This window comes from Bombina bombina, chromosome 3 (genome assembly GCF_027579735.1).
Source record: "Bombina bombina isolate aBomBom1 chromosome 3, aBomBom1.pri, whole genome shotgun sequence".
Classification (NCBI taxonomy): Eukaryota; Metazoa; Chordata; class Amphibia; order Anura; family Bombinatoridae; genus Bombina; species Bombina bombina.
In genome coordinates this window covers 769,929,088-769,955,787 of record NC_069501.1, presented here as the reverse complement: position 1 = coordinate 769,955,787, position 26,700 = coordinate 769,929,088, and the positions used below count along the sequence as shown (strand labels likewise).

At 36.7% G+C, this 26,700-nt stretch overlaps 1 protein-coding gene across 4 annotated transcripts in view; it reads right to left on the bottom strand.

The window, feature by feature from the left end:
• Positions 1 to 26,700, bottom strand: part of RPL31 (ribosomal protein L31) — a 201,374-nt gene that overhangs the window by 8,129 nt on the left and 166,545 nt on the right. The window lies entirely within an intron of this gene.

Below are 26,700 nucleotides of genomic sequence, written 5' to 3'. Positions count from 1 at the left end.
TCTTGTTGCAAATGATAAACATAAATATTTATCAGCTCTGTAACTACATGAAGTGGAATATTTAGTAACGTGTTCTGTACAGGCAGTAGGAGCATTTTTGGCCTAGTCCGTTTAGGTCGGATAGAAACTGACGGTGTGATATCCCCTCCATTATGCTCTCTAAACTTTTATTAATAATTTCATTGCAAATCTAATTACGAGGCGTGTGGGCTAACCTAATCTTTTTTGTTGGGGAGGGTATGTTGTAGGCAGCGGGTTTATAACTAGCTATGTTAGCTAAAAAACTTAACACACCAATGAGGTTAGTCATCTATAGATGTAAGTGTACCCGTAGACCAGTGATTTTTAACCTTTTTTTTGCCGTGGCACACTTTTACATTAAAAAATCCTGTGGCACACCACCATCCCAAAATTTTTAAAACATCACACATTGTAGCCTAATACAGCATATATATATATACACATACACACAAACACACACATACTGTATGTATTGTGCTGTTATACCATGCCTCCTACAAACTACCCCTGCACTGGGAGTAAAAAACAAGCAAAGTTTAAAAAATATGTCACACTGTTGTCAGTCTGCCGTGGCACACCTGAGGATCTCTCACGGCACACTAGTGTGCCACGGCAGACTGGTTGAAAAACACTGCCGTAGATGATATTACACTGTTGGTTCGGTAGTTCATATAATAACCACAATGCCATTAATATATCTGTTAAAGCAAACTACTCCTGTTTTACTCTATTCATTTGCAATTTTACAGTGAGGAATTTTCAATGGCATAAAAACTCAAAATTATTTCACGGATTTGAACGAGCACAATTTAAAAAAAATAGTTTTCTTCATTACAAAGGTCTAAGTTAAAGGGACAGTCTAGTCAAAATTAAACTTTCACGATTCAGGTAGGACATGTAATTTTAACCCCTTAATGACCACAGCACTTTTCCATTTTCTGTCCGTTTGGGACCAAGGCTATTTTTACATTTTTGAGGTGTTTGTGTTTAGCTATAATTTTCCTCTTACTCATTTACTGTACCCACACATATTATATACCGTTTTTCTCGCCATTAAATGGACTTTCTAAAGATACCATTATTATCATCATATCTTATAATTTACTATAATTTTTTTATGAAATATGGGGGAAAATGGAAAAAAACACACTTTTTCTAACTTTGACCCCCAAAATCTGTTACACATCTATAACCACCAAAAAACACCCATGCTAAATAGTTTCTAAATTTTGTCCTGAGTTTAGAAATACCCAATGTTTACATGTTCTTTGCTTTTTTTGTAAACTATAGGGCCATAAATACAAGTAGCACTTTGCTATTTCCAAACCATTTCTTTTCAAAATTAGCGCTAGTTACATTAGAACACTGATATCTTTCAGGAATCTCTGAATATCCATTGACATGTATATATTTTTTTTTTAGTAGACAACCCAAAGTATTGATCTAGGCCCATTTTGGTATATTTCATGCCACCATTTCACCGCCAAATGCGATCAAATACAAAAAATCGTTCACTTTTTCACAAATTTTTTCACAAACTTTTGGTTTCTAACTTAAATTATTTACAAACAGCTTGTGCAATTATGGCATAAATGGTTGTAAATTCTTCTCTGAGATCCCCTTTGTTCAGAAATAGCAGACATATATGACTTCGGCGTTGCTTTTTGGTAATTAGAAGGCCGCTAAATGCCACTGCGCACCACACGTGTATTATGCCGAGCAGTGAAGGGGTTAATTAGGGAGCATGTAGGGAGCTTTTTGGGGTAGTTTTAGCTTTAGTGTAGTGTAGTAGACAACCCCAAGTATTGATCTAGGCCAATTTTGGTATATTTCATGCCACCATTTCACCGCCAAATGCGATCAAATTAAAAAAAACGTTAAATTTTTCTCAATTTTAGGTTTCTCACTGAAATTATTTACAAACAGCTTGTGCAATTATGGCACAAATGGTTGTAAATGCTTCTCTGGGATCCCCTTTGTTCAGAAATAGCAGACATATATGGCTTTGGCATTGCTTTTTGGTAATTAGAAGGCCTCTAAATGCCGCTGCGCATCACACGTGTATTATGGCTAGCAGTGAAGGGGTTAATTATGTAGCTTGTAGGGAGCTTGCAGGGTTAATTTTATCTTTAGTGTAGAGCTCAGCCTCCCACCTGAAACATCAGACCCCCTGATCCCTCCCAAACAGCTCTCTTCCCTCCCCCACCCCACAATTGTCCCCGCCATCTTAAGTACTGGCAGAAACTCTGCCAGTACTAAAATAAAAGGTATTTGGCCTTTTTTTTTGTTTGTTTTTTAAAGCATATTTACATAGGCTGATGTGTAGGATCCCCCCTTAGACCCCAACCTCACTGATCCCCCACCAAACAGCTCTCTAACCCTTCCCCTCTGCCTTAATGGGTGCCATCTTGGGTACTGGCAGCTGTCTGCCAGTACCCAGTTTAGTAAAAAATGTGCCTTTTTTAAAAAAAAATGCCCTTTTCTGTAGTGTAGCTTTCCCCCCCACCAAGACCAACCCCCAACCCCTTCCAGATCCCTTAGATTCAATTTTTAATGCTTACAAAATAATTCGTTTTTTTACTTTTAACTTTATTTTTTTTCTGTAGTGTAGCGGTTCCCACCCGCTCCCGCCTCGTGAACGCGCCCACCCACCAACCCCCGTGCACGCGCGCGCTCCCGTAGGTCCCGCCCACGATCCCGCCCCCCTCCACTCCACACAGAGCATCGATGGCCGCCCACCCGCCTCCCACGTAAGCTCCCACCCACCAACGATACCGGCCATCGATGTCCGGTGCAGAGAGGGCCACAGAGTGGCTCTCTCTGCATTGGATTGCCAAGGGGGATTATTGTAGGATGCCTCCATATCGAGGCATCACTGCAATAACTGGAAAGCAGCTGGAAGCGAGCAGGATCGCTTCCAGCTGCTTTCCAGACCAAGGACGTACGCCACACGTCCTCGGTCATTAACTGTATTTTTTTTGAGGACGTGTGGCGTACGTCCTTGGTCGTTAAGGGGTTAAACAACTTTGTATTTTACTTTTATCATCAAATTTGCTTTGCTCTCTTGGTATTCTTTGTGAAAGGCTAAACCTAGGTAGGCTCATGTGCTAATTTCTAAGCCGTTGAACTGCTTCTTATCTCAATGCATTTTGACAGTTTTGGATAGTTAGACACTGCTAGTTCATGTGTCATAGATAACGTGCTCACTCCTGTGGAGTTATTTAAGAATCTGCACTGATTGGCTAAAATGCAAGTCTGTCAAAATAACCTAGATAAGGGGGCAGTCTACAGAGGCTTAGATACAAGGTAATCACAGAGGTAAAAAAGTATATTAATATAACTGTGTTGGTTATGCAAACTGGTGAATGGGTAATAAAGGGATTATCTATCTTTTTAAACTAAAAATTCATGAGTAGACTGTCCCTTGACCCTTATAACTGCAGAGCCATTTCTACTGCTGTGCTGAGGTGTTTGGCATATTATATATTTTCTTTTATCAGGAGACTTAACCAAGCAGATCCAAATTATACCATTATTTTATGTATATATCATGAACGTTTACAATAAAAAAATAAAAAGTAGAAAAATATATTTTTTTATTAAAATTTGAACAAACAATAGTCAGTGTGTGTGTGTATTTTCCCCTAAGCTCTAGTAAAGAGAAGGGGTTATCCTCATATAAATAAGTAGACATTTGCATTCTGAGTATTTGGGCGAAAATGAATGCCAAACATAGCGGCTGCTTTCGGCAATTTTCTGAGCCGGATCTGTTCTTGTGAAAGTGCAACTCACTAACATCTGGATTTGGACATGGGGGCCTATTTATCAAGCTCCGTATGGAGCTTGAAGGCCTGTGTTTCTGGCGACCCTTCAGGCTCTCCAGAAACGCCAGTTATGAAGCAGCGGTCTAAAGACCGCTGCTCCATAACCTGTCCGCCTGCTCTAAAGAGGCGGACAGACATCGCAGGAAATCAACCCGATCGAATACGCTGATCGGATCATGTCGGACAGAGGGTTGATAAATCGGCCCCATGGTCTTTCAGTATAGTTATGTACCTTTTGATCTACACCAAGGTACTTCAAACATCTCCAAAGACCCACTGCTATGATAACACATACCTTTGCAACCCTATTTTTATGCTTGGTCTCAAAATTTCTAAAGTAATATACAACAAGATAACTGCAATTTTTGGCAAAGTGAGTAAAATGCATGCATACTGTTATTCCTAATTGTAGTCAAACTTGAAAATGTAATAACAAACTCACACAACACACATACCACACACATTACACAGACACACCACACACACTCTCATATAACACACACACACCACACTCACTCTCATATAACACACACACCCCGCACACACGCTAGTACAACACACTCATATTTCACATAAACACACACCACACACACACTCATATAAAACACACACACACAAACTACACACACTCCTAACACACACACTCACACAACAGGCACACTCATACAACACACACACACTCATACAACACACACACTCATACAACACACACACTCATACAACACACACACACACTCATACAACACACACACTCATACAACACACACATTCATACAACAGACACACTCATACAACACACACACACTCATACAACACACACACACTCATACAACACACACACACACAACACACACACACTCATACAACACACACACTCATACAACAGACACTCATACAACACACAGACTCATACAACACACAGACTCATACAACACACCGACTCATACAACACACCGACTCATACAACACACCGACTCATACAACACACCGACTCATACAACACACACACTCATACAACACACAGACTCATACAACACACACACACACACTCATACAACACACACACTCTTATTTCACATAGACACACCACACTCATATTGCACAGACACATACCACACACTCTTATACTGCACCCACTCTCATATTGCATACACAAACACTCTCCTACAACACACATATAAGTCCCGACCCAGTAAACATTCGGTTGCGACCCAGTAATGGGTCCCGACCCTTAGTTTGAAGAACCCTGATCTACACCACTGGGTTTGAAACCTGTCCTCAGGCCTCCCTAACGGGCTAGATTTTGAGGATATTTGAACTGGAGCACAGGTGAAATAATCGTCTGATTAGTAAACATGGTTATTTTACCTGCTCTCATACAAGGTAAGCTTGAAAATCTGGCCTGTTGGGGAGGCAGGTGTGAAAACCAGTGATCTACACATGTGGGCGACATTCACGCCAGGTGATTAAAACTTAAATAGGTGCTTTATATTTAATAGGGACTTTAAAACAAGGGATCCTGGGGATCCGTAGACCTTTTTGATGGCCTTTTATAAGGGTATATAAGCGTTAAGTGCATTAAAAGAGCATTAAAACAAGTGTATTTTGTTATTTACTTGTTTAATGAGCCCTTAAAGAGATCCCCACCAGATGACGACACGTGGTCGCCATTCGCACGCAATACATTCTGTGGATGATGACCATGTGTTGTCATTCGCACTTAAATTCAAATACTTCAATATCCACAGCACCATACATAAAACAGCTCAGGTTTATTTCATAACTTGTAAAATCAATGCGCGCCACCCAAAAAGTCCTGCAAACCACATTTAACCAAGTGCACTAACTCCACATGAAATATTAATATTTCACATTCAAATGTCCTTCACATAGAAGAATATGTTCTGTTTATTCATAAATAGATATTTCTATACAGGGCTTATACTATTCTATACTGGTACTGAGTACCACCACTTCTCTTATCTCATAACAGGTAATATTTGTAATAGTTTTCACAAGAGGATGTTACAAAATGTATCAAGCATTGTAAATAACGTTGTCCCTTTGCTTTTCTCAAAGTTACTGAGCACAATATATCAATCAATAATCAGTGAGTACCGGCACTTTTTTTTTAACAAACAAACAAAGCACTGTATTATTATTATTATCGGTTATTTGTAGAGCGCCAACAGATTCCGCAGCGCTATAAACATACGCGGTATACTAGGTAGCAATTATTGGGATTAAATGGGTAGAGGGCCCTGCCTAGAGTCGCACTGTTGCAGTCAGCTCTTGTGAAGGTGATCTGCAAGCAGTTGGGCTCTTAAGCTTACATTCCAAGGCGGTTCATAGCGGATAGCAATGGAGGAGAGGAACTGGTATTAGGAAAGGTTAGTGTAGGTTGTATGCATTCCTGAACAGAAGAGTCTTTAGGGAGTGCTTGAAGCTTTCAAAACTAGGGGAGAGTCTTGTAGAGCGAGACAGAGGGTTCCACGAGATTGTCGCCAGTCTGGAGAAGTCCTGTAAACGGAAATGTGAGGAGGTATCAAGAGAGGAGGAGGTCGTGAGCAGAGCGAAAGGGATGGGAGGGAGTGTATTGAACATTTATATACAGATATATTGGTTTATTGTTACAGATATATTGGTTTATTGCTACAGAATAAATTGCACTGAACACTTATACACAGATATATTGGTTTATTGCTACATAGAGGGGTACTTATCAAGCCGTCTACTTTACCTGCCTTCGCCGGTCCAATACGCCCGCCTAAGCTCGCCTCACATCGCCGCCGCAGACCTGAATACGTTCACCTAAGTTATCAAAAAAGCTGTCAAAAAGCTGCGCACCAAGTACGGGGCGATGAGCAGCGGATTGTGATAGTTATCACTCATCCGATTTTGCTGCTCTTCGGCTTTTTCACAGCTTTATTGATACCCCTGTCACTAAGCACTCACACTAACTACACTGTTCTACCCCCTATACCGGCGCCCCAGGAGCCCCCCGCAACTAAATAAAGTTACTAACCCCTAAACCGCCGCTCCTAGACCCCGCCACAACTCTTATAAATGTATTAACCTCTAAACCGCCGCTCCCGGACACTGCCGCCACCTACATTATACCTAGTAACCCCTATCCTGCCCCCCATATACCGCCGCCACCTAGAATAAATTTATTAACCCCTATCCTGCGGATCCCGGACCCCGCCGCAACTAAATAAATAGTTTAACCCCTAAACCGCCGCTCCCGGACCCCGCCTCAACCTATATTAAACGTATTAACCCCTAATCTGCCCTCCCTACACCGTCGCCACCTATAATAAATTTATTAAACCCTATACTGCCCCCCCCTACACCGCTGCCACTGTAATAAAATTATTAACCCCTATCCTGCCCCCCCTACACCGCCGCAACTCTAATAAAATTATTAACCCCTAAACCACCTAAGTCTAACACTAACCCTAACACCCCCCTAACTTAAATATTAATTAAATACATCTAAATAAATATTACTCTTATTAACTAAATGAATCCTATTTAAAACTAAATACTTACCTTTAAAATAAACCCTAATATAGCTACAATATAAATAATAATTATATTGTAGCTATCTTAGGATTTATATTTATTTTACAGGCAACTTTCAATTTATTTTAACTAGGTACAATAGCTATTAAATAGTTATTAACTATTTAATAGCTACCTAGCTAAAATAAAGAGAAATTTACCTGTAAAATAAAAACTAACCTAAGTTACAATTACACCTAACACTACACTATACTTTAATAAATTATTCCTATTTAAAACTAAATACTTACCTGTAAAATAAACCCTAAGATAGCTACAATATAATTAATAATTACATTGTTGCTATTTTAGGATTTATATTTATTTTACAGGTAACTTTGTATTTATTTTAGCTAGTTAGAATAGTTATTAAATAGTTATTAACTATTTAATAACTACCTAGCTAAAAGAAATACAAAATAAATCCTAACCTAAGTTACAATTAAACCTAACACTACACTATCATTAAATTAATTAAATTAATTGCCTACAAATAACTACAATTAAATACAATTAAATAAACTAACTAAAGTACAAAAAATAAAAAAAGCTAAGTTACAAAAAATAAAAAAAATAAGTTACAAACATTTAAAAAATATTTCAACAATTTTAAGCTACTTACACCTAATCTAAGCCCCCTAATAAAATAACAAAGCCCCCCAAAATAAAAAAAATTCCCTACCCTATTCTACATTAAAAAGTAAACAGCTCTTTTGCCTTACCAGACCTTAAAAGGGCCTTTTGCGGGGCATGCCCCAAATAAAACAGCTCTTTTGCCTGTAAAAGAAAAATACAACCCCCCCAACATTAAAACCCACCACCCACATACCCCTAATCTAATCCAAACCCCCCTTAAATAAACCTAACACTACCCCCCTGAAGATCATCCTACCTTGAGTCGTCTTCACTCAGCCGAGCACCGATGGAACTGAAGAGGAGATCCGGAGCGGCAGAAGTCATCATCCAAGGGGCGCAGAAGAAATCTTCCATCCGATGAAGTCATCATCCAGGCGGCGCTGCAGAGGTCTTCGATCCGATAGAAGTCATCATCCAGGCGGCGTCTTCAATCTTCATCCATCCGGAGCGGAGCCATCTTCAGAAGAGCCTACGAGGATCCATCCTCTTCTTCCCGACGACTAACGACGAATGACGGTACCTTTAAGTGACATCATCCAAGATGGCGTCCCTCGAATTCCGATTGGCTGATAGGATTCTATCAGCCAATCGGAATTAAGGTAGAAAAATCTGATTGGCTGATTCAATCAGCCAATCAGATTCAAGTTCAATCCGATTGGCTGATTGGTTCGACTCAAGGTAGGATGATCTTCAGGGGGGTAGTGTTAGGTTTATTTAAGCGGGGTTTGGGTTAGATTAGGGGTATGTGGGTGGTGGGTTTTAATGTTGGGGGGGTTGTATTTTTCTTTTACAGGCAAAAGAGCTGTTTTATTTGGGGCATGCCCCGCAAAAGGCCCTTTTAAGGGCTGGTAAGGCAAAAGAGCTGTTTACTTTTTAATGTTGAATAGGGTAGGGATTTTTTTTATTTTGGGGGGCTTTGTTATTTTATTAGGGGGCTTAGATTAGGTGTAAGTAGCTTAAAATTGTTGTAATATTTTTAAAATGTTTGTAACTTATTTTTTGTAACTTAGCTTTTTTATTTTTTGTACTTTAGTTAGTTTATTTAATTGTATTTAATTGTAGTTATTTGTAGGTAATTAATTTAATTAATTTAATGATAGTGTAGTGTTAGGTTTAATTGTAACTTAGGTTAGGATTTATTTTACAGGTAATTTTGTGTTTCTTTTAGCTAGGTAGTTATTAAATAGTTAATAACTATTTAATAACTATTCTAACTAGCTAAAATAAATACAAAGTTACCTGTAAAATAAATATAAATCCTAAAATAGCTACAATGTAATTATTAATTACATTGTAGCTATCTTAAGGTTTATTTTACAGGTAAGTATTTAGTTTTAAATAGGATTCATTTATTAAAGTATAGTGTAGTGTTAGGTGTAATTGTAACTTAGGTTAGTTTTTATTTTACAGGTAAATTTCTCTTTATTTTAGCTAGGTAGCTATTAAATAGTTAATAACTATTTAATAGCTATTGTACCTAGTTAAAATAAATTGAAAGTTGCCTGTAAAATAAAAATAAATCCTAAGATAGCTACAATATAATTATTATTTATATTGTAGCTATATTAGGGTTTATTTTAAAGGTAAGTATTTAGTTTTAAATAGGATTCATTTAGTTAATAAGAGTTAAATTTATTTAGATGTATTTAATTAATATTTAAGTTAGGGGGGTGTTAGTGTTAGACTTAGATTTAGGGGTTAATAATTTTATTAGAGTTGCGGCGGTGTAGGGGAGGCAGGATAGGGGTTAATAATTTTATTACAGTGGCGGCGGTGTAGGGGGGGCAGGATAGGGGTTAAAAAAAGTATTATAGGTAGCGACGGTGTAGGGGGGCAGATTAGGGGTTAATACGTTTAAGATAGGTTGCGGCGGGGTCCGGAAGCGGCGGTTTAGGGGTTACTAACTTTATTTAGTTGCGGGGGGCTCCGGGGGTGCCGGTATAGGGGGTTAACATGTTTAATATAGTTGCGGCGGGCTCCGGGAGCGGCGGTTTACGGGGTAAACACTTTATTTAGTTGCGACGGTGTAGGGGGGGACAGATTAGGGGTGTTTAGACTCGGGGTACATGTTAGGGTGTTAGGTGTAGACAGCTGCCATAGAAATCAATGGGATGTCTGGCAGCAGCGAACATGAACTTTCGCTATGGTCAGACTCCCATTGATTCCTATGGGATCCGCCACCTCCAGGGCGGCGGTTTGAAAACCAGGTACGCTGGGCTGGAAAAGTGCCGAGCGTACCTGCTAGTTTTTTGATAACTAGCAAAAGTAGTCAGATTGTGCCGCACTTGTGTGCGGAACATCTGGAGTGACGTAAGAATCGATCTGTGTCGGACTGAGTCTGGCGGATCGAAGCTTACGTCACAAAATTCTACTTTTGCCGGGCAGCAGGGCTTGATAACTAAGGCGAATCAGCCTCGCCACAAATACGCTGCGGAATTCCAGCGTATTTGAGGTTGACGGCTTGATAAGTACCCCCCATAGTATCTTGTTAAATATACATTGCTAAAATCCTTAGCAGTCTCTGACCTTGTAGCGCCACCTCCTGACCATTTTCTGTTTTTCAAATTTAACACTATCATTTGAGGAATATAGTGTTTTTTGAGGTGCAGCAGCTTAACCTTTAAGTAGTTTGACTATTTTCCCTTTAGTTTTTAAGAGTATTAGGAGACAAGGTCGGAGATATAGAGGAGAGCAGTGCAGTTGAGGGCTTTGTATGTCAGAGTCAGAATTTTGTGTTTAATCCTGGAGGCAAGAGGAAGCCAGTGAAGGGATTGGCAGAGAGGTGCAGCAGATGAAGAGCGACGTGTAAGTAAGATGAGCCTGGCAGAGGCATTCATTATGGATTGTAAAGGAGCTAGACGGCAGCTAGGGAGACCAGAGAGGACGGAGTTGCAATAGTCAAGGCGGGAAAGGATGAGAGATTCTAATTTTAGAGATGTTTTTAAGGTGGAAACGGCAGGATATAGCCATAGCCTGAATGTGAGGAGTGAAAGAAAGATCTGAGTCAAGTTTGCCCCCAAGACATTGGGCATGCGGGATAGGGGTAATGATGGAATTGTCAACAGTTATAGAGAGATAGGGGTTTGAAGATTTTAGAAGATGGGGGAAAAATATGGAGCTCAGTTTTGGAGAGATTTAGCTTAAGGTAGTGAGAGGGACATCCAGGAAGAGATGTGAGAAAGACAGTTTGTGACAGGGGTTAGCAAGGAAGGAGACCTGTGGGACTTTATTAGAGAACCTAATGATGACGTGTAGATTGAGAAGAGAAGGAGACTGAGGACAGAGACTTGCGGTACCCCAACAGAAAGTGGTAACGGGGCAGAGGAAGCCCCAGAGAAGGCTACACTAAAGGTACGGTTAGACAGGTAGGAAGAGAACCACAAGAGGGCTGTGTCACAAATGCAGAAGGATTGGAGGGTTTGGAGCAAAAGAGGGTGGTCAACAGTATCAAAGGCTGCAGACAGATCAAGGAGGATAAGCAGAGAGAAGTGGCCTTTGGATTTTGCTGTGAGTAGGTCACTGGTAACATTAACGATTGCTGTCTCTGTGGAGTGATGGGGGTGAAATCCAGATTGCAGTGGGTCAAGGAGGGAGTGTAATGTAAGGAAATTGGATAGGTGTGTGTGTACTAGCTTCTCAAGAAGCTTTGAGGCAAGAGGGAGTGGGGAAATAGGGCGGTAGTTGGATGGGGAGGTTGGATCTAGAGAAGGTTTTTTAAGGATAGGTGTGACCAGTGCATGTTTCAGAGATGAGGGGAATATACCAATGCTGAGGGAGAGGTTGAAATGTGTGTGAGTATATGGGTAAGGGTAGAAGAGGGGGGGAGTAGCTGTGAGGGAATGGGGTTGAGGGGACAGGTAGTGAGGTGAGAGTGTAGTATAAGTGCAGAAACTTATTTCTCAGTAACAGGGGCGAAAGAGTTAAATATATGGCCATGTGGGTTTTGGTTAATTGCAAGCTTTTGAGGGGGTTAGAGACTGGAAGCATGCTGAGAGCTGGTTTAGTTTCTGATGGAATCGATTTTGTTATTGAAGTGGCTGGCAAATCTTGAGCTGACAGAGAAGTTGTATTAAGAGGTGGGGCAGAGAAGAGTGTTGAAAGTAGAGAACAGACGTTTTGGGTTTGAAAGAGTGGAGATAAGAGTAGAGAAGTAATGTTGCTTATAGAGATTAAGGGCAGAATAGTAGGGGTTCAAGATGAACTTGTAGTGAAGAAAGTCAGCTGAACTCTGAGATTTTCTCCAGTGTCGCTCAGCAGTACGGGAAAATCTGCGTAGGTACCGTGTCAGAGGAGTATGCCAGGGCTGAGGGTGAGTCTGTGATTTCCGAGCTATGGCAGGAGGGGCCAGATTGTCAAGGACCGATGTAAGGGTAGAATTATAGAAGCAGATAGATTGGTCAGCGCAGAAAAAGGAGGAGATGGAAGAGAGGAGAGGTTCGAGAGAACTAGTGAGCTGTTTGTGATCTAATAATGCTTCTGTGAAGTTTGGTGTGAGGGGTAGAAGGAAGGAGAGTTGTAGGGAGGGAAGATGTTGCAAGTGAGGAGATGATGGTCAGAAAGAGGAAAAGGGGAATTTGTGAAGTTTGAAATAGTGCATCGATAGCTAAAGATCAGGTCAAGGGAGTGACCATCTTTGTGAGTGGGAGAGTCAGTCCATTGTGACAGACCGAAAGAGGAAGTGAGTTGCAGAAGTTGTTTTGTAGAGGAGGCAGTGGGATTGTCAAGAGGGATGTTGAAGTCACCAACAATGAGGGCAGGAGTGTCTGAGGAAAGGAAATAAGGTCGCCAGGCAACAAAGTGATCTAGAAATTGAGTTGAGGAGCCAGGGGGCGGTATATTACTTCAAAATGTATAGAGAGGGGAGAGAATAAGCGAATGAGGAAAATGTGACGGAAGAGATGGGTTGTATTTGTTGAAAGGTGCAATGAGAGGAAAGTAAAATACCTACACCACCTCCTTGTCTGTTACCAGACCTAGGAATATGGCTGAATTGGAGACCCCCATGTGACAATGCAGCAGTAGATGCTGTGTCTAAAGGAGAGAGCCACGTTTCTGTGAGAGCCAGAAGTGTGAGGGAGTGGGAGATAAAAAGGTCATGGATAGAAGTGAGCTTGTTGCAAACAGAGCGAGAGTTCCAGAGTGCACAAGTGAAGGGGGGGGGTAGTGGCTTTAGATACAAGAATGTGAGTGAGGTTACCAGAGTTTTGTTTTCTGAGTCTGTGGAAAGGTACACATGGATGTGCATGGCTAGGAAGTTGTTGGGGGCCAGGATTAGGGGAGATGTCGCCAGCAGCTAGTATGAACAAGAGGGAGAGTGACATGAGGTGAGATGCAGATTTGGAGTAATGAGACTGTTTTGGGATGAGGTGCAGGGGGGAGAGAGAGTGTTTAGGAATAGGTAAAGTTCATGAGTACAAAAGTAAGGTGAGTTTAAGAGAGATGGGCTAATGAACAGAGCAGGTGGTGACGAGGGGGAAGGAGTAATTGAGTAAAGTAGTTTACTATAGAGGCAAGAGGCAGCGAAATGTGGCCCGTCTCTGTTAAGAAGAGAACCCGGTTAGCACAGCTTTCCAGCACTCTATCTGTAAGTATAAGGCTCTGGTGAACTTTTTCATCTGTAACTTTGGAAAATGAAACAAATACTGAATAGCGCACCCAACAAATATTTGGTGAAACTAATGTCCCCAAATATTTGTTCCCAAAAATTCAGCCAAACCAAATTTTTAACAGCTGCACTAGTCTAGTTATAACTTTTACAGCATTTCCAAGTTTGACTACATTCAAGGATAAAGTGTGCGCCCACAGTTTAGTTACTTGGCCAACAACTGCACAGCAGTTAAAAGGGGGGTGATCAATGCTTAAAGGACCAGTCAACAAATTAGATTTGCGTAATCAACAAATGCAAGATAACAAGACAATGCAATAGCACTTAGTCTGAACTTCAAATGAGTAGTAGATTTTTTTTATAACACATTTTAAAGTTATGTATATTTCCACTCCCCTTGCACCATGTGATAGCAATCAGCCAATCACAAATGCATATACGTATAGTCTGTGAATTCTTGCACATGCTCAGTAGCATCTGGAGACTCAAAAATTGTAAATATAAAAGACTGTGCACATTTTTTTTAATGGAAGTAAATTGGAAAGTTGTTTTAAATGACATGCTGTATCTGAATCATGAAAATTTAATATAACCTGAGTGTCCCTTTAACCTCAACATTTCTAGTGACAGCCCTGATTCCACCTATGAGAATTTGCTAATTTTGCCCTCTATTTTCTTAGTGGTTTTATGCTCCTGGGAACAGCCTTGATCATGCTGTAATGCATCCCTTTTTTAATTTTAACCGTGAGATTACAGTTTATTCGGAATTACAGGCTTGGGTGATTTTAATAGCCTTTTAATAATACTAATTCTTGTGCAAAATTATTTTTTATATTATATGATATTCTAAAGTAAAGAGTTTTTTATTCTGACAACTGGAAGAACACATGGCATCTGTTCCTAATTAGCTTCAGCAGAGATTATCCGACAGATTTTGCTAATATAATGCCACTGGCTAGCCTTGTCTACTTCAAGGGACAGTCAAGTCCAAAAAAAACCTTACATTTTTCAAATAGGGCATGTAATTTTAAACAACTTTCCAATTTACTTTTATCAACAATTTTGCTTTGTTCTCTTGTTATTCTAGTTGAAAGCAAACCTAGGAAGGCACATATGATAATTTCTAAGCCCTTGAAGGCCGCCTCTATTTTATTTAGTTTTCACAGCAGGGGAGAGCAAGCTCATGTAGGCCATATAGATAGCATTGTGATCACGCCCGTGGCTAGTGGCAGACACTGCACTAATTGGCTAAAATGCAAGTCAATAGATAATAACTAAAAGTCATGTGATTAGGGGCGGTCAGAAGATGCTTAGATACAAGTTAGATTGGATTATAGAATGTGTGTAAATGCGCTGTGCAGCAATGGGGATATCTAAAGATGATAAAGATTAATATACTATGTATGGATATATTATTCTTTAATAGGAGATAAAAAAATATATTATATATATTGCTTATGATGTTTAAAAATAAAAAGTTACATACTATCTATGAATATATCTATTGCACCTTTCCCTAAATGTGGGTTAAAGAATATATATATTTTTTGGTACACTCAAAAGATAAAAATAAAATTGCATATAAAAACTGACATAAACGGTAGAGGTAAATGGATGGATTATACCAACTGTTATGAAAACACAATTTATTTAATCTGACAATATAGTCTAAAAATAGACAAATATGTGGATCAGGTGATACATGTGACCGGTCACTATTTTGAATAAGAATATATGAAAAGTCTTAAAAAATCTTCTTAAAACTGTGCATTTGGATTTATAAAAACTTATAGGTATTTTCCACAGTAGCGGGTTGTTAAAAAAATAAAAATATAAGCAATCCTTATATCTTTCTAGGTATTTAGAATTGACTGAGAAGGCAATTATTGATATGATATTTAGAGGGAGCAATCTTCTGTTAATATTTATTATAACTGTTATAAACTTTTTTCTCTTTTGTCCCAGTGTTAAAAGTCATATTGTGTCATTCTTTGGATAATATGAATAATCTTTGTAATGTGCCGTGTATGTCTAACCACACTGCCGGGCTGATACACTTTCGGGTGCTTACCTGATCACTTCTCAAATGTTCCTCCGGTAGCACAAGTGTCTCTACAGCTTGCGGCTAGTTGGTGACATCTGTTTGTGCTATGAATTACTAAAACATTAAAACAAATAAAAAATAATCAACTGAATTTAAAAATATCTTGAGTGTATCTGGATCATTGATTATTCGCTTCCAACATGAATTAATCATGTGGTAATAAGTTATTAATACATACTGATTATTGATAAACTGATGATGTTTTTATATAGCCTATTTTTACTAAATCCTAATATATTGGTTATGTTTTGAGTATACTTGTTTGCTATGTATCTGAATAATGAACAAAGTGAAAAAAATGTATTTGGATAAACATACATATATAAGGTAAATGATGCACATATGAAATACACGTTTTAAAATATATATATGAAAAATGTATAAAGAAATATATAATAGATAATCTATAAAGATATATATATATCTCAGGGATTTTTTGAAATTAGACCAAGGGGCTAAAGATTCTTATCACCATTTTTACAATTCCTTAAAATAAGATATGGACATCCACATAATTAAAGGATCAAAAATTAGACAACTAAAATTTGGTTGTTAAATCGATATTGGTCCTATAATGCGTTTCTTATTATTGACATATAGCAGAGCTATGTTTAGATTTTATTAAAACTCCTAATTGTACTACAGGGACAAGGAACATTCTAATCTAAAATGAATGGGTTGAGGTCTAGCTCTGAGTTTAAGCCTTTTGGGTATAATGTTTGCATTTCATATATATATTCAGCTTCTTTTCTTAGGAGTAGGCGTTCATAGTCCCCACCCCGCCATGGTTTGTTGATTTTACAAATCCCCCAGTACTTAAGGTCTTTAATATTATTTTTATGCTTTAGCCTGAAATGTTCATATAATCTGGTATCTTGGTCGCCTTTCTCAATTAGATTTAGATGTTCCCTAATCCTGGTTCGTAGGGTCCTAGTGGTCTCTCCTATGTATTGCTTTCCACAAGTACACTGGATTAGATATATAATCCCCTTATCACTGCACCTAATAGTGTCCCTTATATTGTATTTCTTATCTGTATTGGTGGATGTATACTCCTTGCATTTGGTACTATGTTTGCAAGCTTTACAGCTATAACAAGGGTAATAACCTCTTAGTCTGTTACCTGTCAAATTTCGGTCTCTTATCTTGAGTTGTTGTGTCTTCTTAGTGAAATCACTCGGAGCCAAGATGTTTTTAATATTTGTTGTTTTCCGGAAAATAATTTCTGGATGATCTGAGATTACTTCTCCTATAATTGGATCCAACCTGATAAGGTGCCAATATTTATTTATTATTTTTCTTAATAGATTATGGTGATAGCTGTAATTTGTCACTAGTGGTACTCTTAAGTTGTCATTGCTGTTTACTTTAATTTTCGGTGTTTTGGAGAGGAGATCTTGTCTTTCTATATTTCTAACCTTGTAAATAGCATTTTCTAGTGTTTCAGGATCATAACCTTTTTCCAAAAATCTGCTTTCCAATATCTTAACCTGTTGATCATAATCTGAAATCTTAGAACAATTGCGTCTAATCCTTAAGAATTGTCCCTTAGGGATGTTATCAATCCAACGTTTGAGGTAGCAGCTATGTGCGGGGATATAATTGTTGGCATCTATTGGCTTGAAATGATTTTTTGTAGCTACTTCTCCGTTTTCTACATAGATGTCTAGATCTAAGAAAGTGATTAGTTGTTTGCTCACAGTGTGTGTAAATTTCAAATTAACGTCATTCTTATTCATATCCTCCAAAAAGGAGATTAGAGTTTCCTCTGTTCCCCTCCATACTATCAAGATGTCATCGATGTATCTTTTGTAGAGCACGAGGCTTGCTCCCAGCTCATGCCCCTGGATATAATGGTGTTCCCATTTACCCATAAAGAGGTTGGCATAGCTGGGAGCAAACCTCGTGCCCATTGCGGTTCCTTGTACCTGGATGTAGATATTTTCATTGAATGCAAATACATTGTTTTTTAAAATAAATTCAATGCATTCAAAAATAAAATTCTTTTGTCTTAACTGTGTTTCATTCTCACTTTTCAAAAACCAGTCTACCGCAGCCAAGCCCTTGTCATGCAGGATACTGGTGTATAAAGAGCTTACATCGCTTGTTGCTAAGATATAATCATCTTGCCACTCTATGTTTTTTAGGAGATTCAGTACTTCTGTGGTATCTTTTAAATAAGATGGTAATTTCTGTACATAACTCTGAAGGTGTGTATCTACATAAAGAGAAAGGTTGGAGGAAATGGAAGATATCCCCGAAATTATGGGGCGTCCGGGGGCTCTATTAGAGTTTTATGAATTTTGGGCAAAAAACATAGCATTGCCATTTTTGGGTGTTTTTGATAGATAAAATGTAATTCTTTGATGTTAATTAGCTTGTTATCTTTTGCTTTTATTAAAATATCTTGTAGGTTCTTATTGATTTTCTTCATTGGGTTTTTTGTATGTGTCTACGTCATTTAATAGGCGGTTCGCTTCAATAATATATTTGGACGTGTCCATAATGACAACGCCTCCGCCCTTATCCGCCGGTTTAATAGTAATATTTTTATCTTTTTGTAGATGAGTTAGAGTCTCTCTTTCACTTTTTGTCATATTAAATCTTATTTTACTTTTTTCATCAACTTTTAATTTCGCCAAATCACATAGGACTGATCTTTCAAAAACTTCTAAATTACTTCCTTTGCTCTGATATGGATAAAAAGAAGACCTTGGTTTAAGTTGTGTGTAGGTGGTTTCCCTAATGTCATTTAAAATTGGGTTTAACCTTTGCACCCACGTCCAAATTAAACAAATTTGAAACCCATATCCACGTAAAAAAATTCGTCAGAAATCTTACCATCAAAAGACATTTCATAAAAAACCCAATAGAGAGACAAACATTGAAAGGGGCAAATGACATTGGGGAAATCACCTACACACAAAGAAGCCGAATATATATATGAAATGCAAACATTATACCCAAAAGGCTTAAACTCAGAGCTAGACCTCAACCCATTCATTTTAGATTAGAATTTTCCTTGTCCCTGTAGTACAATTAGGAGTTTTAATAAAATCTAAACATAGCTCTGCTATATGTCAATAATAAGAAACACATTATAGGACCAATATCGATTTAACAACCAAATTTTAGTTGTCTAATTTTTGATCCTTTAATTATGTGGATGTCCATATCTTATTTTAAGGAATTGTAAAAATGGTGATAAGAATCTTTAGCCCCTTGGTCTAATTTCAAAAAATCCCTGAGATATATATATATATATCTTTATAGATTATCTATTATATATTTCTTTATACATTTTTCATATATATATATTTTAAAACGTGTATTTCATATGTGCATCATTTACCTTATATATGTATGTTTATCCAAATAAATTTTTTTCACTTTGTTCATTATTATTATATTAGGATTTAGTAAAAATAGGCTATATAAAAACATCAGTTTATCAATAATCAGTATGTATTAATAACTTATTACCACATGATTAATTCATGTTGGAAGCGAATAATCAATGATCCAGATACACTCAAGATATTTTTAAATTCAGTTGATTATTTTTTATTTGTTTTAATGTTTTAGTAATTCATAGCACAAATAGCTAATATTTTGTGCAAACTTGTATTATGGGAGATGTGCAATATTGAAAATTCCACCTTAAGAGACATGTATCAATTCCACCTTAAGTTAGAAATGGATGAAAATGAGGCATTTTCTACCAACCAATTACGATCCTTTAATGCATTTATAAGGGAGCAATCTATAACATTAAAACCATCTTGATAAAGCCACCAAGAGTGGCGAAACGCGTTGATGGTATATTGCAAGACAGAATAAAGGACTTTCCAGGTTTATCAGACCAAAGGAAACAGAGGATTGCTGAGGATACAAAGTGGGACTACTTTCAATAGCCAAACACTCTGCGCAGAGTTGAAAAGCAAGGATATCGGACGGATCTACTTTGTTTAAAACCCCGGACGTTGCGTGTGATGTCACCAACTAGCCGCGAGCTGTAGAGACACTTGTGCTACTGGAGGAACATTTGAGAAGTGAGCAGGTAAGCACCCGAAAGTGTATCAGCCCGGCAGTGTGGTTAGACATACACGGCACATTACAAAGATTATTCATATTATCCAAAGAATGACACAATATGACTTTTAACAACGGAGTTTAACCACTGGGACAAAAGAGAAAAAAGTTTATAACAGTTATAATAAATATTAACAGAAGATTGCTCCCTCTAAATATCATATCAATAATTGCCTTCTCAGTCAATTCTAAATACCTAGAAAGATATAAGGATTGCTTATATTTTTATTTTTTTAACAACCCGCTACTGTGGAAAATACCTATAAGGTTTTATAAATCCAAATGCACAGTTTTAAGAAGATTTTTTAAGACTTTTCATATATTCTTATTCAAAATAGTGACCGGTCACATGTATCACCTGATCCACATATTTGTCTGTTTTTAGATTATATTGTCAGATTAAATAAATTGTGTTTTCATAACAGTTGGTATAATCCATCCATTTACCTCTACCGTTTATGTCAGTTTTTATATGCAATTTTATTTTTATCTTTTGAGTGTACCAAAAAATATATATATTCTTTAACCCACATTTAGGGAAAGGTGCAATAGATATATTCATAGATAGTATGTAACTTTTTATTTTTAAACACCATAAAGCAATATATATAATATATTTTTTATCTCCTATTAAAGAATAATATATCCATGCATAGTATATTAATCTTTATCATCTTTAGATATCCCCATTGCTGCACAGCGCATTTACACACATTCTATAATCCAATACACCTTTTTACACTGTTTTTTGGGAACAGAGTAGTGTATTTGCAGGGGAAGGATTTGCGCACCAAAATCTATCTTTTTTTCTTGTACTTAGATACAAGTTAGTCACAGAAGTAAAAAGTATATTATTATAACAGTGTTGGTTTTGCAAAACTGGGGAATGGGTAATAAAGGGATTATCTATCTTTTTAAGCAACAAAAATTCTGGTGTTGACTGTCCCTTTCAGTAGCAAGTTCTTATTTGGAAGTCTCTTCCAAATAAGGCAAGTCGTGGGTGGAGCTTGGCTATTGAAAAACAATTGCAGTAAACAAAATGTTAATGCATTAACTCTATAAAAAGGTGCAAATGGTAAGTAAGAGTGCAGTTGTGACATGGATGTGTTAAGGAATAGGATGGAGTATATTTGTTGATAAGAGCTCTATGAGAGGAAGCAGCACTGAATAGATATATGCAAGAGGAGAATAAAGGAGGGGTAGCATTCAGGTTGGATCATATATAGGAAGGAATGCAAATTATACAGTAAAACAAAAAACACAGATTTAGTTTTTTTAAATGTTTCCTATGCTCTTGACTGTTAGAATAATAATTGTATTATGAGTGTTAATTTTCTCTCCAGTTAAACCTTTCCCACCAGGGCTTATTTATTGACATCGGAACAAAGTTCCAATGTAAACAAATAAGTAAAAATAACAAATAAGTAAAAATTTAAATAACGCGATTGTTCATGCGATCTCTTGATTTCAATGATTAGATCGGGTCAGGGGAGAGTGCCTATGATGCTAGGCTTGCCCTCCAGCCCGCAATCCCAGTTAGGAAGCCATATGGCTTCAGTACAACCAAACGGCTAGGATGTTCCAACCAGGATCTCTCCTATGGGGTGGTATATGGTCCCCCTTACTATCAGATGGTCCTTGGTGTCTTATGGGGGAGCACATGATCCCTTTTTGCATTCCCCTACTTTATAGTTGTTCCTGAAGCTTATGGGATGGGGGTAAAGAATCCTTTTATGTACCCCATTAATTATTCTTAATGTATAGTGGGGAATACATGGTCGCCCAGCCCCTCATTTTATACGAACTCCTGGTGCTTAATGAAGGCAAACAGACCTTCTTTATTATTATACTCCTTGGTGCTGGGTGTTGTGTACCATGGTGCTTTCTTTTTGAATAACAAGCTAATTTGTACATTTTTGTTAACTTGGTTTTGAACTAGGTGCAAATTAATAAAAGATAGTTAACTAGATGTCTGCTTGATGCATGGATAAAAAAGCACAATTCATGTACTGCGTGACGGTCAAACCTTAAATTGACGTTTTCTGAGTTTTGAAAGGAAAAATAGAAATAATAGACACAACAACTTTAACATTGTTATTTTTTTTTAATATAGAAATAAGTAATTATTACAATAACTGTACAATACACTACTCTTTTGCAATATTACATACAATTATTTATATAGAAACATATCAACATAACAAACTTTACAAAAAAATAGTAATCAAAAAGTGCAATTGTTAAATAGAGTTTACAGTCCTTTTCTTCAAGAAAATAAGACAACTAATATTTTTAGCATCTCTTGCAGATAGCTCAATAGTATCCACAGTTCACTGTGAGTTGTACCATTACTAAACACCCCATAGAGTTAATAAACAAATGTTTGCACATCTGCACATTAATATGTACCCTGTGACTGCTGCTGAGGAGCACTCAAGTGCATTACTGTGCCCACTGTGGCATACAATGGGTTAAACCTCAAGAAGTCTACACTGAAATCAGGGATAACACCAATAAAAAAAATTCTATTGTACAACTGACATTGTTAAAACTTAAAGTGCCTTAGTTTAAAGTGATGGTAAATTTTACTATTTCTGACCATCTATTCTTGTTAAACATTAGATGTTTGCAATAGTCGCTAACTTTTTCTTTAAATTTATAATCTATTTGGAGATTAAATTATAAACTTACTGATCTGTTCCTTCAAGCTTAAGCTCCGCCCTCTCCTACTTGCTTGTATTTCCACTGTTATTTAGATAGCGGTCTGACTGCTCTCTAATTATTCATGACGCATGAATAGCAAACTTGTCGACTTGAGCATGTGCAATGCTGCTATTAACACTTTGGAGAATACAATGAATCACTCAATTGATTCATTGTATATCTCCAGAGCCGTGTGAACTGGATATTAGTATTTTCTGCCTATATCAGTGAACGTGATTCCCAATTCATAACAAGCAAAATAAACTTTATAATGAACTGTGGGCATCTGGCTTCAAAAATGTATTTTAAAAGTTAGGTTTTTTTTATTTTTTATTGAAACATGCCAATACGCCATGGATTTCATTGGACAACGAAAAAACGTCATTAAATAGAAAAAAAGGTCTTTGTGTCGGGGCTGCCGGAGGGTAACATAGGAAAGTAGCTGTTGCATATAAATTACAGAAGTAAGTTGAAAAAATGTCTGTTTTGATGACTTAAACATATTATTTTTAAGTTTTACATTAAATGGCAAATAGTCGATCATTTGAATTTCCCATCACTTTAAATTATTCCTGACAATCCATTTTGCTCTTTGTCAATTTACTTTTACCACTGTCTCTTGTAAGCCATGTGACATTTTTAAATCCACCTAGGCTCAGTTAAAGCCACAAGCAAACCTTGCTTATATTGCAAAGAAATAAGGTGCCATTGGCAATATTATATTTATCTAAATTCTATAAAATCTCAGATTATATCTCAAATATATAGGACACTTACATAAACAGATATAGAATAAATATAATAATACATTTTATGTACTAATATTTATTAGCATAAACAAAGTGTTTGTGCATTTTGCCAAACCACCCATATGATAAAAGGAAGGAGCTGCAGGGGTGTGTTACATGAGGGTTTTGTTTTTAACCAGATACTCTTTTGAATTAAAGGAATATTAAGGTATTTTTTTATTTGTGCATCAGAAATGATTAATTGCGCTGCAAAATAAATATTTTCAAAAGTATTATTTTAAAATATGCATTGTTTTTGCAGCTCACACCCCTTGAAAAAACTCTTGAATGTTGTTTATGTTACTCCCTTTGCTGTGGCCAGTTAGGGGCAAATATAAGGTAAAGCTTGCACATATCAACCAATCACTATGCAGAATGTCGGAGGGTCAGGGTTCTGCATATCATGGTATGTACTATATCCTCTCTGGTGCAATAGAAACACTTCAATTACAGAAAAAGCAAGCAACATAAATATTGAAAGTGCATTCCAAAGTCTTTTTTTTTGTAATTTTTTTTTATGAGAAATAGAATTTGGAGTTTTATATCCCTTTAAATTTTACTTCAAAATAATCAAATTTAGTCCCTGGATTTATCAATTGTGCTACTCTCAAGTATTTTCTTTTATCTTTTCCCTTCATAGCTTAATATAAGCAATACCAATCTTAAACTTGTTGGAAATGCATTAAAATAATTCCAGCTAATTACAAAAAAAAAAAAACGCAAATGCATCAATTAACTCATTTAACAGATATAATAAAGCCTCAAAATGTTTTCCTCCCACAGCATTACCTATGATTCACTAAGATTTGGCTGATCATCTAAATAAAGTCAAATGTGCATATTTAGTGTCACTTTGGCACCATATAAACAACCTTTTATTATTCTAGACTAAAAATACATTTTATTAATAAAAGTTTTCTCACAAACGACAATATGTAATAATATACATTTTAATTTACAGCAAATAAACTAATATCTAAAAATGTTATCTGATTTTTACTAAATCTATTTCAAATACCTTCAGACATCCACTTTTGTATTCACTGTATATTCTGTGGCACTTTAGTAACAAATTCTAGCTGTAGGAAAAAATATTTGTACAAAATAAAAATTGTTCTATTAAAACTTATATATACTTTTTTTCTTTTTTTTTAGATCTGCAAGTCTATATTGTTGTATTTGCTAGTAACCTTTGTGCCGCTCTATTGTTTGATAGTTGTTACTTCTATATTGTTTTGTTATTGTTTTTACTATGATAAGAACAGCATACAATCTGGTATTACCAGTAAATGGTAAAAAAGATCTACGAGAGAATCTTAAAGTGGCCATCGTTTTTTTTTTTTTAGTGTGTCCTATACACTAGAAAATTAAGAGCTCTTGGTGACTTGAAGTTAGTGTTAAGGCTTAAATATATGCATTACAAAACAAGTGTAAAATAAATGAAAATAAAGAGTTTCACTCATATGCATATCTATTAAATGGAAATGATATTTTTGGGGAAATAAAAAGTAATTTAAATGGATATGGTATATGGCAAGGTGTTCGACAGTCTCAAATGTGTATCTATTTGTTTGTGTATATATATATGTGTGTGTGTGTATGTGTATATATATATATATATATATATATATATGTGTGTGTGTGAATAGTTTTAAAAATATATTACAATACAAAATCAAAGTTTGGAAACTTTGTTGAGTAATTTTAATTTTATTTTAACATGGGACAAGAACAGGGTTATCTAAACCAGTGGTTGCCAACCGCGGTCCTCAAGGACCCCCAACAGTCCTGGTTTTCATTATAGCTAAGCAGCCTCCCAATCCTGGAGCAAAGAAAGCCAAGCAAACCCGGTGGAACAGCCGGGGCAGAGGCCGGAGTCACAACTGAGTATGATACGGAGCACTGTGAGTGCCGGATTGCTATCGCACAATTCAGTTGATGTTCCTCCCCTTGACATAAGCGGACTCTTGGTAAATTACTTTTATATTTCTAATAATGCAATGGACTTTGATTTTGACAAAGATTTAAATGTTGATAATTTAACAACTAAGAGTAAATATGTAATGATAGTCGGGCTGATGCTTACGCTAACGAGGTTAATATTGTTCATTACATCTCAGGGGTTAACCTAACTAATGAAGAAGTCACTCTCCTTAACAAAGGGCTATCATATTGCCCTATTAACAAAGGGAATTTATTCCAATTGAAACATGAATTACATGCTTTTTTTCGCAGGATTAAACTGAAATTGTTTTTTGACAAAAAAGGTAAAACTGATAATGTGGTAACCCCTTTTAAGAGCAATGAGATGCTTACTTGCCAGACAGTGGGTCTTAAGAAAAATAGCAATTTCAATCCGGTCATAACTGACAATGGAGCCAATACATTCTTTGAGCTAGTACTTAGGGATGTTGAGCAATTATTCCAGACACCTGATATTATGTTCCAAAAACGATTGATGGAATATAAAAATGACTCAACATCCTTGAAGTGCTTGAAACGGAGAAAGGAATTGGCTATTAAGGCAGCTGACAAGGGTGGTGCCCTAGTAGTGATGAGCCAGGTGGCATATATATCTGAAATTGAGCAACAACTTAGTGATACCTCTGTATACGTCAGGATTGGTTATGACCCCACACATAAGATTCAAAAAGAGATTACCAGTATTCTAGGTAAAGCTAAAAACAATGGATTGATTTCTAAAGATTTGTATGATTTTTTACATGTTAAACATCCAGTGAGACCTGTCATCTATTGTCTGCCAAAGATCCATAAGAATGAGTTAAAACCACCTGGCAGACCAATAGTGGCAGGATCTGGATCTATTTTTACTAATATTTCTATCTTCTTGGACAAAATTTTACAACCATATGTTATTAAACTACATCTTATACCCAAGATACATATGATTTTTTTAAAAAAATTGAACAACTAGATTTGGAAAATACTAAGGTAATTCTGTTTACACTTGACGTGTCTAGCTTATACACATCGATTAAGCATACAAGTGGGATAGAATCAGTTGCCAAAGTTTTGAAAAATTATAATAGATTCAGTTTATCTCAGATACAATTCTTTTTAGAATTATTAGAGGTTATCCTCTATATGAATTATTTTCTTTTTAAGGATGAATTTTTCTTTCAAAAGAAGGGTACTGCTATGGGATCCAATGTCGCCCCAACATATGCCAACATTTTTATGAACAATTTTGAAGAGATTTTTGTCTATGAACATACATTATTTAAGAAATTTGGTGCCACATGGTGGAGGTTCATTGACGATTTATTGATGATCTCAATAAGTCTGTTAATGGCATTAAATTTTGTTTGACATGGAGTGAACAGTCTATTCAATTCTTAGACA